Below are 9,402 nucleotides of genomic sequence, written 5' to 3' on the forward strand. Positions count from 1 at the left end.
GCGTCGTACGTTGTATAAACGTTGTTGCACTGTAAGTCTGCCCACGATGAAATTATGTATTTAATTTGACAATAGTCACGCGTGGTCAGTCGAAAAACCCCCATTTGAAAAAGTTCCTCCAATCTGATCACTCTTTAGAAACAAAAGCGAAGGCATCAATAGAGTATGCAGCGGAGTTAAGTTACACTCCAGTAGAATATGCAGGAGCTTCGAAAACGGCGTTTGTCAGCGCCTCCAATATGTAAGTAGTATGAGTATGAAAGAAACTCTGTTTTTATAATCCACTAGAAATAATAGACATCACTTTGGCTTAGGTGGTGGTAAAGACAAGATTCTATTCGATTGCAGCTTACTAATATAAGGAGAGTGAACCATGGCTAATCGATACCCAATAGCAGCGGTCAGAATTAACTTTCACAGATATTCGACAAAATTATTAAACCAGGTGTACTTTGTTTGTAGAGTCTTAAGACAGATTTCCCCTGTTGTACCACAGGCAACAAGGATAAATGAAATTAGAGCAAGATTTAGTCTGTTCTGATTAGGTTCAAACTACGAAATACGAGATAACGTGGTAAGTTTTAAGAAGGGAAAAGTTAAAGTATATCCCGGAATGCTTGAAAAAATAGAGGCTGATAAAATCTAGTGCACTTTACTTTTATATAAGAGGGGAAATAACGCGGTGTCATAGTAGACAAGGTTTCGAGTTTCGACGAAGGTGTAGTCAATGGAGACTTAGGGGAATTAAAATCAATTTACTTGCAACGGTATAACAAAGGATAAGTAGGGGCTCATATAACACCACAGCAACTAAATGTATATCATAATTTGAAAATGCCATGGTGCTGGGCTATTTTCTCTAAATTTCATTCAATAATTAACTGCTGTAATTGGAAAGTTCTAGAACATAAAATTTCCACAGCGTAAGCTTAAACTATGAAAATAAATGTCTAAGATATAATTCGCACTAAAATTGAAACAAAAATACTTTTCATAAAACGGTTTTACGTTTGCTTGCGTTCACACGTTTAAACCACTGATGCTCAGCTCTTCATAACTCGTCATAGCTCCCATTTATTTAAAAAAACATTCTGTTTCAGCTCGCATCAGCTCTTAGGACTTTGGCTGTTTGGATTTTTCTAAGCTGTTTGCTTATTTCTTTTATTTTTTTCAAACATTTTTGTAGAAATGATGAACAGATAGCAAAATGTTGGGATTATGGTGTGGACTATCTGTATAATATTATAATAAAACTCTTTTTATTTTCATTGTTATTTTTATATTTGTTCGAAACTTTGAAATAAAGTGGTCGTTTGGCCAACTATCATAACTTTCATCATTTCTATTCGTTTTCAAACAGGTGTAGAGGTGCAAAGAAAAACCAATTTTAAATACCCTGTATATGAATAAATAATATGTTTATGTATAAGTAGAAGGGTTATTTCTTTGGAGGAATCGGAGAATGTGGTATACCAAAATTATTTTAACATTGCAATAGCCTTGGTGGGGCAAGTTTGGAAGGGATCTAAGCCGTAGGCGGAGCTGGCTTCGAAATGGTAGTTGTAAAAGTCGACCAAGCCGATGCCCGGGGGATGCCCCTGTAGTTCCGGTGGTATTGGGAGGGAATAGGTTCCTGGTGGAGGAGATCCTGTACGCATAGGCGGGTGTTGAAGAGAATTATCAAAGATAATCTTATTTCATCCCAAGACCGAACGCCACAAAATAAATCCTGAACTACTCAATTTATTAGAAGAACTTCAAATAAGTAGTCCAGTAGAAGGCGGCTACCACATCTCCTCCAGTGACTGGAAAGCACATATTTCTGAATGTGATTTTATTCTTTATTATAATTTTCATTTATTTTATTATTTATTATTTAACTTTTATCAGTTCTACGTAAATTGTTCTTCGCTTTTTTCCATTTAGGCTACTTTTACATTAAACTAAAATGCCTTGAATATCAATATTTTTCTAAATTGTATTAGAAAAAAAACGAATTGTATGACTTATTTGTAAGTGATCTCTTTAATGACCAAAAGCGTAAAAAAATTAATTTTTTCCACCTACATTGTCGAAATATCACACTGTGCGTTGCCGGTGCCAAAACAAAAAAAATTATATATTTTAACGCTTTCTGTGCACAACGGTGATAAAATTTCATTATATCTTTAATATAAATTTGTTCATGCTTACAAAAGCAAGTCCTTCTCTTGGCTAACATTTAGCCAATCTCATGCTGTGATGTGAGATGACGAAAGCTGAAGCAGAAAATATTACGTCATGCTCTTCCAATCAATGAATTTCAAATAATGCAATATTTGTGGGTCAAACCTGAGCGGCGCCCGGGTATTGACCACTAGCCAATACACATCAGTAGTGCGTTGCTGTAATGATCAGAAGACAGGTTTCTTCCCAATTTTCTCCAAGTCTTCTTAAACGAGCGTAAATATGTATGTGAAATCAATACAAACACATTCACCTCGTTTCTTTGGCTCTTTGTTTGCTTATTTTTATCGCTTTCTTTTCAGCGTCCAACCCAGTCCGGTGTTTAAACCTTTTTTCCTACACTCAAACAATTAAAGTTTGTTAAGAGTTTGCGCCTGTGTTGATTATTTTTGGAGACTTAAGGTTTTCTTTGCTTTCAACTCAAATTTACGTACAGATACAGGGTAGGCCATTTAAAGCGGGTCCATTTGTTTCTGAAAAAAAACATTGAAAAAAACATTTTTTTTTGTGTTGATATGAAAAATCATTTATTTTGATTCAAGGAGATTTGTTCCAGCTAGTTTTTGAAAATGATATCCTTCAAATGTTTGCCTCTGGCCTTGATGGCCAAATGTGTCCTTTTTTCGGCGTTTTCCATCGTTTTGGCCAATATTTCGGCCGGTATGGCGGCGATTTCGCGTCGGATATTGTTTTTAAGTTGAGTTAGAGTCCTTGGCTTGTTGATGTATACCTTGGATTTCAGATAACCCCACAAATAAAAGTCCGGTGGCGTCAAATCTGGTGATCTCGGTGGCCACGGAAAATCACCATTTTTCGAAATCAACCTTCCAGGGAACAATGGCTTCAAAAAATCGATTGTAGCGCGTGAAGTGTGGCATGTAGCCCCGTCCTGTTGGAACCAGTAGCCTTCCATGTCATTTTCTTCGATGATTGGCATAACAAAATCGCGTATCATGGCACGATAACGCTCTCCATTGATGGTGACAGAGGCTCCATTTTCATTTTCGAAAAAGAACGGTCCGATGACCATTCCCGCACAAACACCGCACCACACAGTCACTTTTTGATCGAAGAGAGGCTGTTCTTCAACTAATTGAGGATTTTCGGCAGCGTACAGATATGTATAACTGATGTGTAGACTTATTTTATTTCTTATAAGTCTGTATTCACAGTCGTTGTCAATAATTGGATTGAATTGTTTTTTCTCTCAGTCCCTCAAAATCCCCTCAGTCCTCAAAATCTGTTCTTTCAAAATCCCTTAGAAACTCAATTATTAAACTTTAAAATTTTTTGATAAGCAAACTCATTTGTCTTCCCTCCTCTTTCGTAGGTTTCTAAGCAAAAGCACTTTGGGAGTATCAATTTCCTCTTTAAAGTCAACATACTCGTACAAAATTTACATTTGCAGAAAATTCAGGTGGAACCACAATGGTGTAAGCTACATCGATGATATCAAATTCTGCATTTTGAAATTCTATTCCATCACTTTTTGAAAAATGCTTCTTTTTTGAGTTTTTATTCTCACAAATCAATTAAGGAAAAGAGGTTTCATAAGAAGGTCTGCTTGAGGTATACATAATTAGGAATGAGTAAAACAGAAAATAATCACAAAAACTGAAACTACTCAGGGGAAGATTTATCGAATGGTGAAATTATACACTGTTCATAATTATAGATCCACCAGTGTAAAAATAATGAATTTTCATTATTGGACTTTTTGTATTCCACATATTGAGCTTTGTGGTCTAGGAATTCTTGTAAATATGCACTCTTAGTGTAGAGACCTTGGGGCGCAGTGTGAACGGAGTGTACGATTTCAGGTTAGCATTTAATTGGGCATTTGAGAAAGAGGCTTACTAGGCAAATACAGTTACAAACAAAAGCCGAAACTAGCTGCGTACTTATAAGCGATAAAAAGCTTCAAAAGTAATACATTGGAACCTGCTCAGATATAAATGGTTGGGTAAGTCTGCTTTAGAGGATTTTGGTTTGAGATTGGAGTTAGTTTACTCGACCTGCTGCGCCCACAAACATTTTTTTTGTGTCTGTTGTCTCACAGGCCTTTTTGTCCTGTACTATACTCGGTGTAGCTACGCACTATTTTTGTTAGCTGATGAAATGGTTAAGCCACTGACCGTTCCTATCTGTTAACTCGAACCTTACCGAACATGAATTAAGACATAATTGAGACCATTCAAATCGCCAAGCAAAAATATCATAATTATTGGCACCTCGACTATCACGGCACTGTTACATATACTACTGTGTGATGAAAGTTTAATATATATTTACATTTACATATATATATATATATTTATATGCACTTATGCTAATTGCGCTTATAAACTTTTTTGGTGCTTGGCCTATTTGTGGCGTGCGTCTTGCATCTTTAGCCCAGCTAAATTTAGCTTTCAAATGTATACACCTTGAAGTTATATAAGGGAGCGTGTCATTATTCTGTATTACAAAATTCTGGGTGATAAAATTCTGTAAATTGCAAAAAAATTCTGCTTTTTTAAAATTCTGCTTTTTAAAATTCTGCTTTATAAAATTCTGCTTTTTCATAATTCTGCATGTTTAATGCGAAAAATTCTGCTTTATTCGAGTTTTGTGATTTTCGTCATACAAGAAGTAACAAAATAAACATTTATTCCATAAATATACAAATGTATATGTTTAAGCGATAACAATATTTTAGTTTAGCCAATTACAATATTTTTTGGAATTCTTTTTAAATATGTAGTGTGACTTAATTCATTTCTTTTCTTAATAATTCTTCGCAGCTGTTCGTTTTTTTTAGAAGACTTCTACGCAAAAATACTGTGGATTCTATCAAAACTGAAGAAAAAATTATTATTATTATTATTATTATTACTTTTTATTTAATATCTCGAATAATAATAAAAAATAATAATAATAATAAATTAAATAATTACATTACCTCCTTAACATTGTTAACATTATATTTTAATACAAAATTTTGTAATACAGAATTTTGAAAGCAGAATTTTAGAAAGCAGAATTTTAAAAAAGCAGAATTTTAAAAAAGCAGAATTTTAAAAAACAGACTTTTAAAAAGCAGAATTTTGTTTTTAGAATTTTGTACATACAGAATTTCGACACCAACCCGTTCGATAATACTTAGAATTTTCCCACTTGCAAACTATCAAATCGGCCACCTTAGCCGAATTGGTCGGTGCGTGACTACCATTCAGGAGTACGAAGACTCGAACAAATAATAAAAACAGTTTTTCCAACAAACAATATTGCCTCCGTTATCACCGTTAATGTTACGTTAAACATAAACTTCAAATTTTAACTTTAAAAAATTTCATTCGATGAACTACAAAATTTGAAGTATGTAAGTAAAACATAATAAGGAAAATGGATGTTTTATTACCATCCTTCTTCCCTTCATCACTCAGAGTTTATATAGTAAGCCAAGTAGCGAATATAAAAAATGTATTCCTGCTTATTTGGCAATTCGTTTGAATTATTAATTGAAAATTTGCATTAAATGTCAATAGTTTTACCCGAATAAAACTACTTTCCAGTTGTATAAATTGGAAAAGAAATATTTTGCCCAATATAAAAATATAAAATTAAATAACGAATACCGCAAAATTCGTGTTTTCGTGCAACAGCACTAAATGTGCTTACTCGATGTTTTGAGTGCCACGCGACGAATTTGCAAAAAAGAAAAAAAATGCCGTCCACAGCTCGCATTTCTGTGAATCATTTCACTCCGAACGATTTTTCTGCTTCAAGCGTTCGAGTTCAGACGTAGTTTCTTAAGGTCGATGAATTTTGCGAAGTACATCTCAGGTTATATTATTCGAAACTGAAGTTAATAACCCAAATTTCGGATGAGATTCATGTTATCGAAAAAGAAGTAATACCGCAATTGGGCTTTATTTCAAACGCATTTGATTGAAATATCACTTGAAATTCTTAGGCACTTTTATCTCATTTGCCTCCTATGGGTCAGTGGAAGCAAACTACTAACATATATAAATTACTTCGACCGTTATAAATAAAAGTGTTCAAAGCAAAGAGAAAAAATATCAATTTTAAATGAAATTAGTTTTTTTTTATTATTCTTATAACCCTCAACTTCAAAATCCAATAATTTTATATCACCTCTGTAATGATTTTCTGCAAGCCCACTTAGTCAAACATGAATCTTTCAGGCGCTGTTGCACTCTTTGGATGTCCACTACGAGGCTAATATTCAACGCTTGTACGAACACGCATAGACTCGAACAGTTGAAAGTGAAGGAGCAGATTCCTTTGGCAATTTCACTATTTTTTAATGAGATTCTGTCAAAGAAACGGGGACTTCAAGTCAGCCATTTGCTACTTGCAAACATAGAATGGATTGACATATCGAAATAAAAAATTCAAATTAAAGATGAAATATTAAATATTGAAAGAAATACAACTGTGGGCAAAAAGTAAGGTGAATTTGGTTGTAAAATGAAAAATCTTTATTTATTCTTGTAAATGAATTTCATCCCCTTCAAAATAATCCCCTCTCGATGAAATACACTTATGCCAACGATTTTTCCAATCCCCGAAACATGCCAAATAGTCCATTTCCGGTATAGCTATCAGCACCTTCTTCGATTCAGCTTTTATCTCCTCAATCGACTCGAAACGCGTTCCCCGGAGTGGTCTCTTGAGTTTTGGGAATAGCCAGAAATCACACGGAGCCAAATCAGGCGAATATGGTGGTTGCGGAACGATATGCGTGGAATTTTTGGCGAAATGGTCACGAAGAACGAGTGCAGTGTGAGACGGTGCATTATCGTGATGAAAAAACCAAGAGTTGTTGGCCCATAATTCTGGTCTTTTTAGACGAATTACTTCACGTAAACGACGCATAATGCTCAAATAATATTCCTTATTAACAGTTTGGCCAGGTGGAAGGAATTCATAGTGCGCCACACCACGAAAATCGAATAAAACTGTCATCATGACCTTTATTTTTGAGCGACTTTGACGTGCTCTTTTCGGTCTGGCCTCGCCTTTAGCACGATATTCGCTTGATTGGACGGTTGTTTCAGGGTTGTAAGCATAAATCGAAGTCTTATCTCCCGTAATGATGCATTTGAGCTTGTCCTGATAGTCTGAAAGCATTGTTTCACACACATCAACGCGACGACTTTTTTCCAAGAAATTGAGAGTTTTCGGTACCAAACGAGATTTGACTTTTCGTAGGCCCAAATGGTCTTTCACAGATCCTTCTGATATTCCGATCATATCAGTAAGGTCTTTAACAGTCAACCGACGATTTTTGAGCACTAACTCCTTCACTTTATTGACGTGTTGGTCATCTGTTGACGTCGATGGTCGTCCGGAGCGCTCCAAGTCATCAACACGTTCTCGACTCTCTTTGAAGTCTTTGTACCACTTATAAACATTTTTCTGCGACATGGTCGAATCACCAAATGCCTTCTGCAACATGCTAAACGTTGGATGGCACTTCTCTGCTCAATCAAATCAGACATTGTAAAAATCGAAAAATGCACTTTTGGTCGTTTGGTAAACACAAGCGTAAATGTATTACTGATAATGACATTCACATGAAAGTTGGCCCAGATGTTATTAATAGTGCTGTGAACTCATGAAAAAAATAACTAGAGCGAAATTTTAATCCCGCGAAGTTTGACAAATAAATTCACCTTACTTTTTGTCCACAGTAGTATCTAATAAAATATCCAAATAGCTTCGCAGCTGGCGTTTGAAAATGAGCGTAAATAAATCTTCAGATTTAAAAATGTCAATTGGGGAAATAGACGGTCTAATAGGAAGAAGGGAGGAAAAAAGAAGAATCGTGCGAAATTTGAAAAGAAAGAAAAGTATGGATCTGCAAATAATCAGCGTGTGAAAAAAGTGCGAATAGTTATTCGCGTGGCGCAAGTTCTCTAAAATGAAGCTACCTACAGAGCTACTTACCCGCTGACCCAAAAACGAGATGGAAAGCCTTCGCTCTTTTGATAAAGATCGCTTTGGAATCTAGTAGTTTAAAATAATTAAAAAGCTTTTCAAAAATGTATAAGTTTTCCAAATGTGAGCAATTTTCTAAGGTTATCTTTTCTTAGGAAAGATGAAGAAATTTTATTTAAGTAGGCCAGATAGATTTATTAAGTATTGGAGTGATTAGCGCTTAGAGTCAAGAGCGATGGAACTCTAACACTATGTGGAGCTGTGAGTACACTTGGACAGATCAATATCCCCTTCCCATCAGCAAGCATGAATTCCGAAGGGTACACAGGCATACGAAAACTTATTCTCCAGCAAGTTAATGTGGCCTGTCACTCATCTCATAGCACTATGAGTTTGCTTGCTGAACAATGTACCCCTTCGTTGTGAGGCCATCAATTTGTACAGATCTCAATATCATAGAGAACGTGGGAGGTGAATTGGCTCCAACAGTTTATGGAAGAAATGAACAGTAATCTACAAAGGAAGAGTTTAAAGGTGTCACTTATTCTTCACTCATGGGACTGCCTTATCCTTTGCGAACTTGTTCCTCTTAATAAAATAAGGATAGGTTGCGCCTTCTCCAGGCTTGGATGTAATAATAATTTGTGAACTCAGCAAGTATTACTAATGTAACACTTGGAAGTTCGATTAATTTTTCGATTGATTTTTTTTTACGTTTGAAGTAGAATTGTGATAGATTTTTTCATGGCAATGTGTCTATAGTGATTTGTTGAAAAGGGCCACAGGGTTTTATGAAACAATTAACTTTTCCCTATCACTGCAAGCCCATCAATTGCATTGATTTAAATGATTATTCAAACTTTCTTTACGCGGCCATTATTTGCACCTGCGTGCGAACTAGCAGTGTACCGCCACTCCTATGATAAGTTATAAAATGTTGTTGCCTTTAATTGAAATTTCTTTGGTTTTTGAGTTACTAATGCAGTTTGTTTCCGATTTCTACGGGGCGGGTGTCAAACCTAGGGCAGATCCAGATACCCTGGACTGCTTCACCTTCTCACATTTACGCACTCTCGAACGGATCTTCTGAAGCTACTCAGACGATACTTGGGTGACGCTACGAAGTTGTGAGCTGCTTGGATTGAAGCAGAAGAATCGTCCTGGCCACTCCCGAATGAAGAGCGATCAGGGACTTTCCCCGCTTGCTTGGACTTCTATACATGGAAC

The sequence above is a fragment of the Anastrepha obliqua genome, chromosome 1 (genome assembly GCF_027943255.1).
Source record: "Anastrepha obliqua isolate idAnaObli1 chromosome 1, idAnaObli1_1.0, whole genome shotgun sequence".
NCBI lineage: Eukaryota > Metazoa > Arthropoda > Insecta > Diptera > Tephritidae > Anastrepha > Anastrepha obliqua.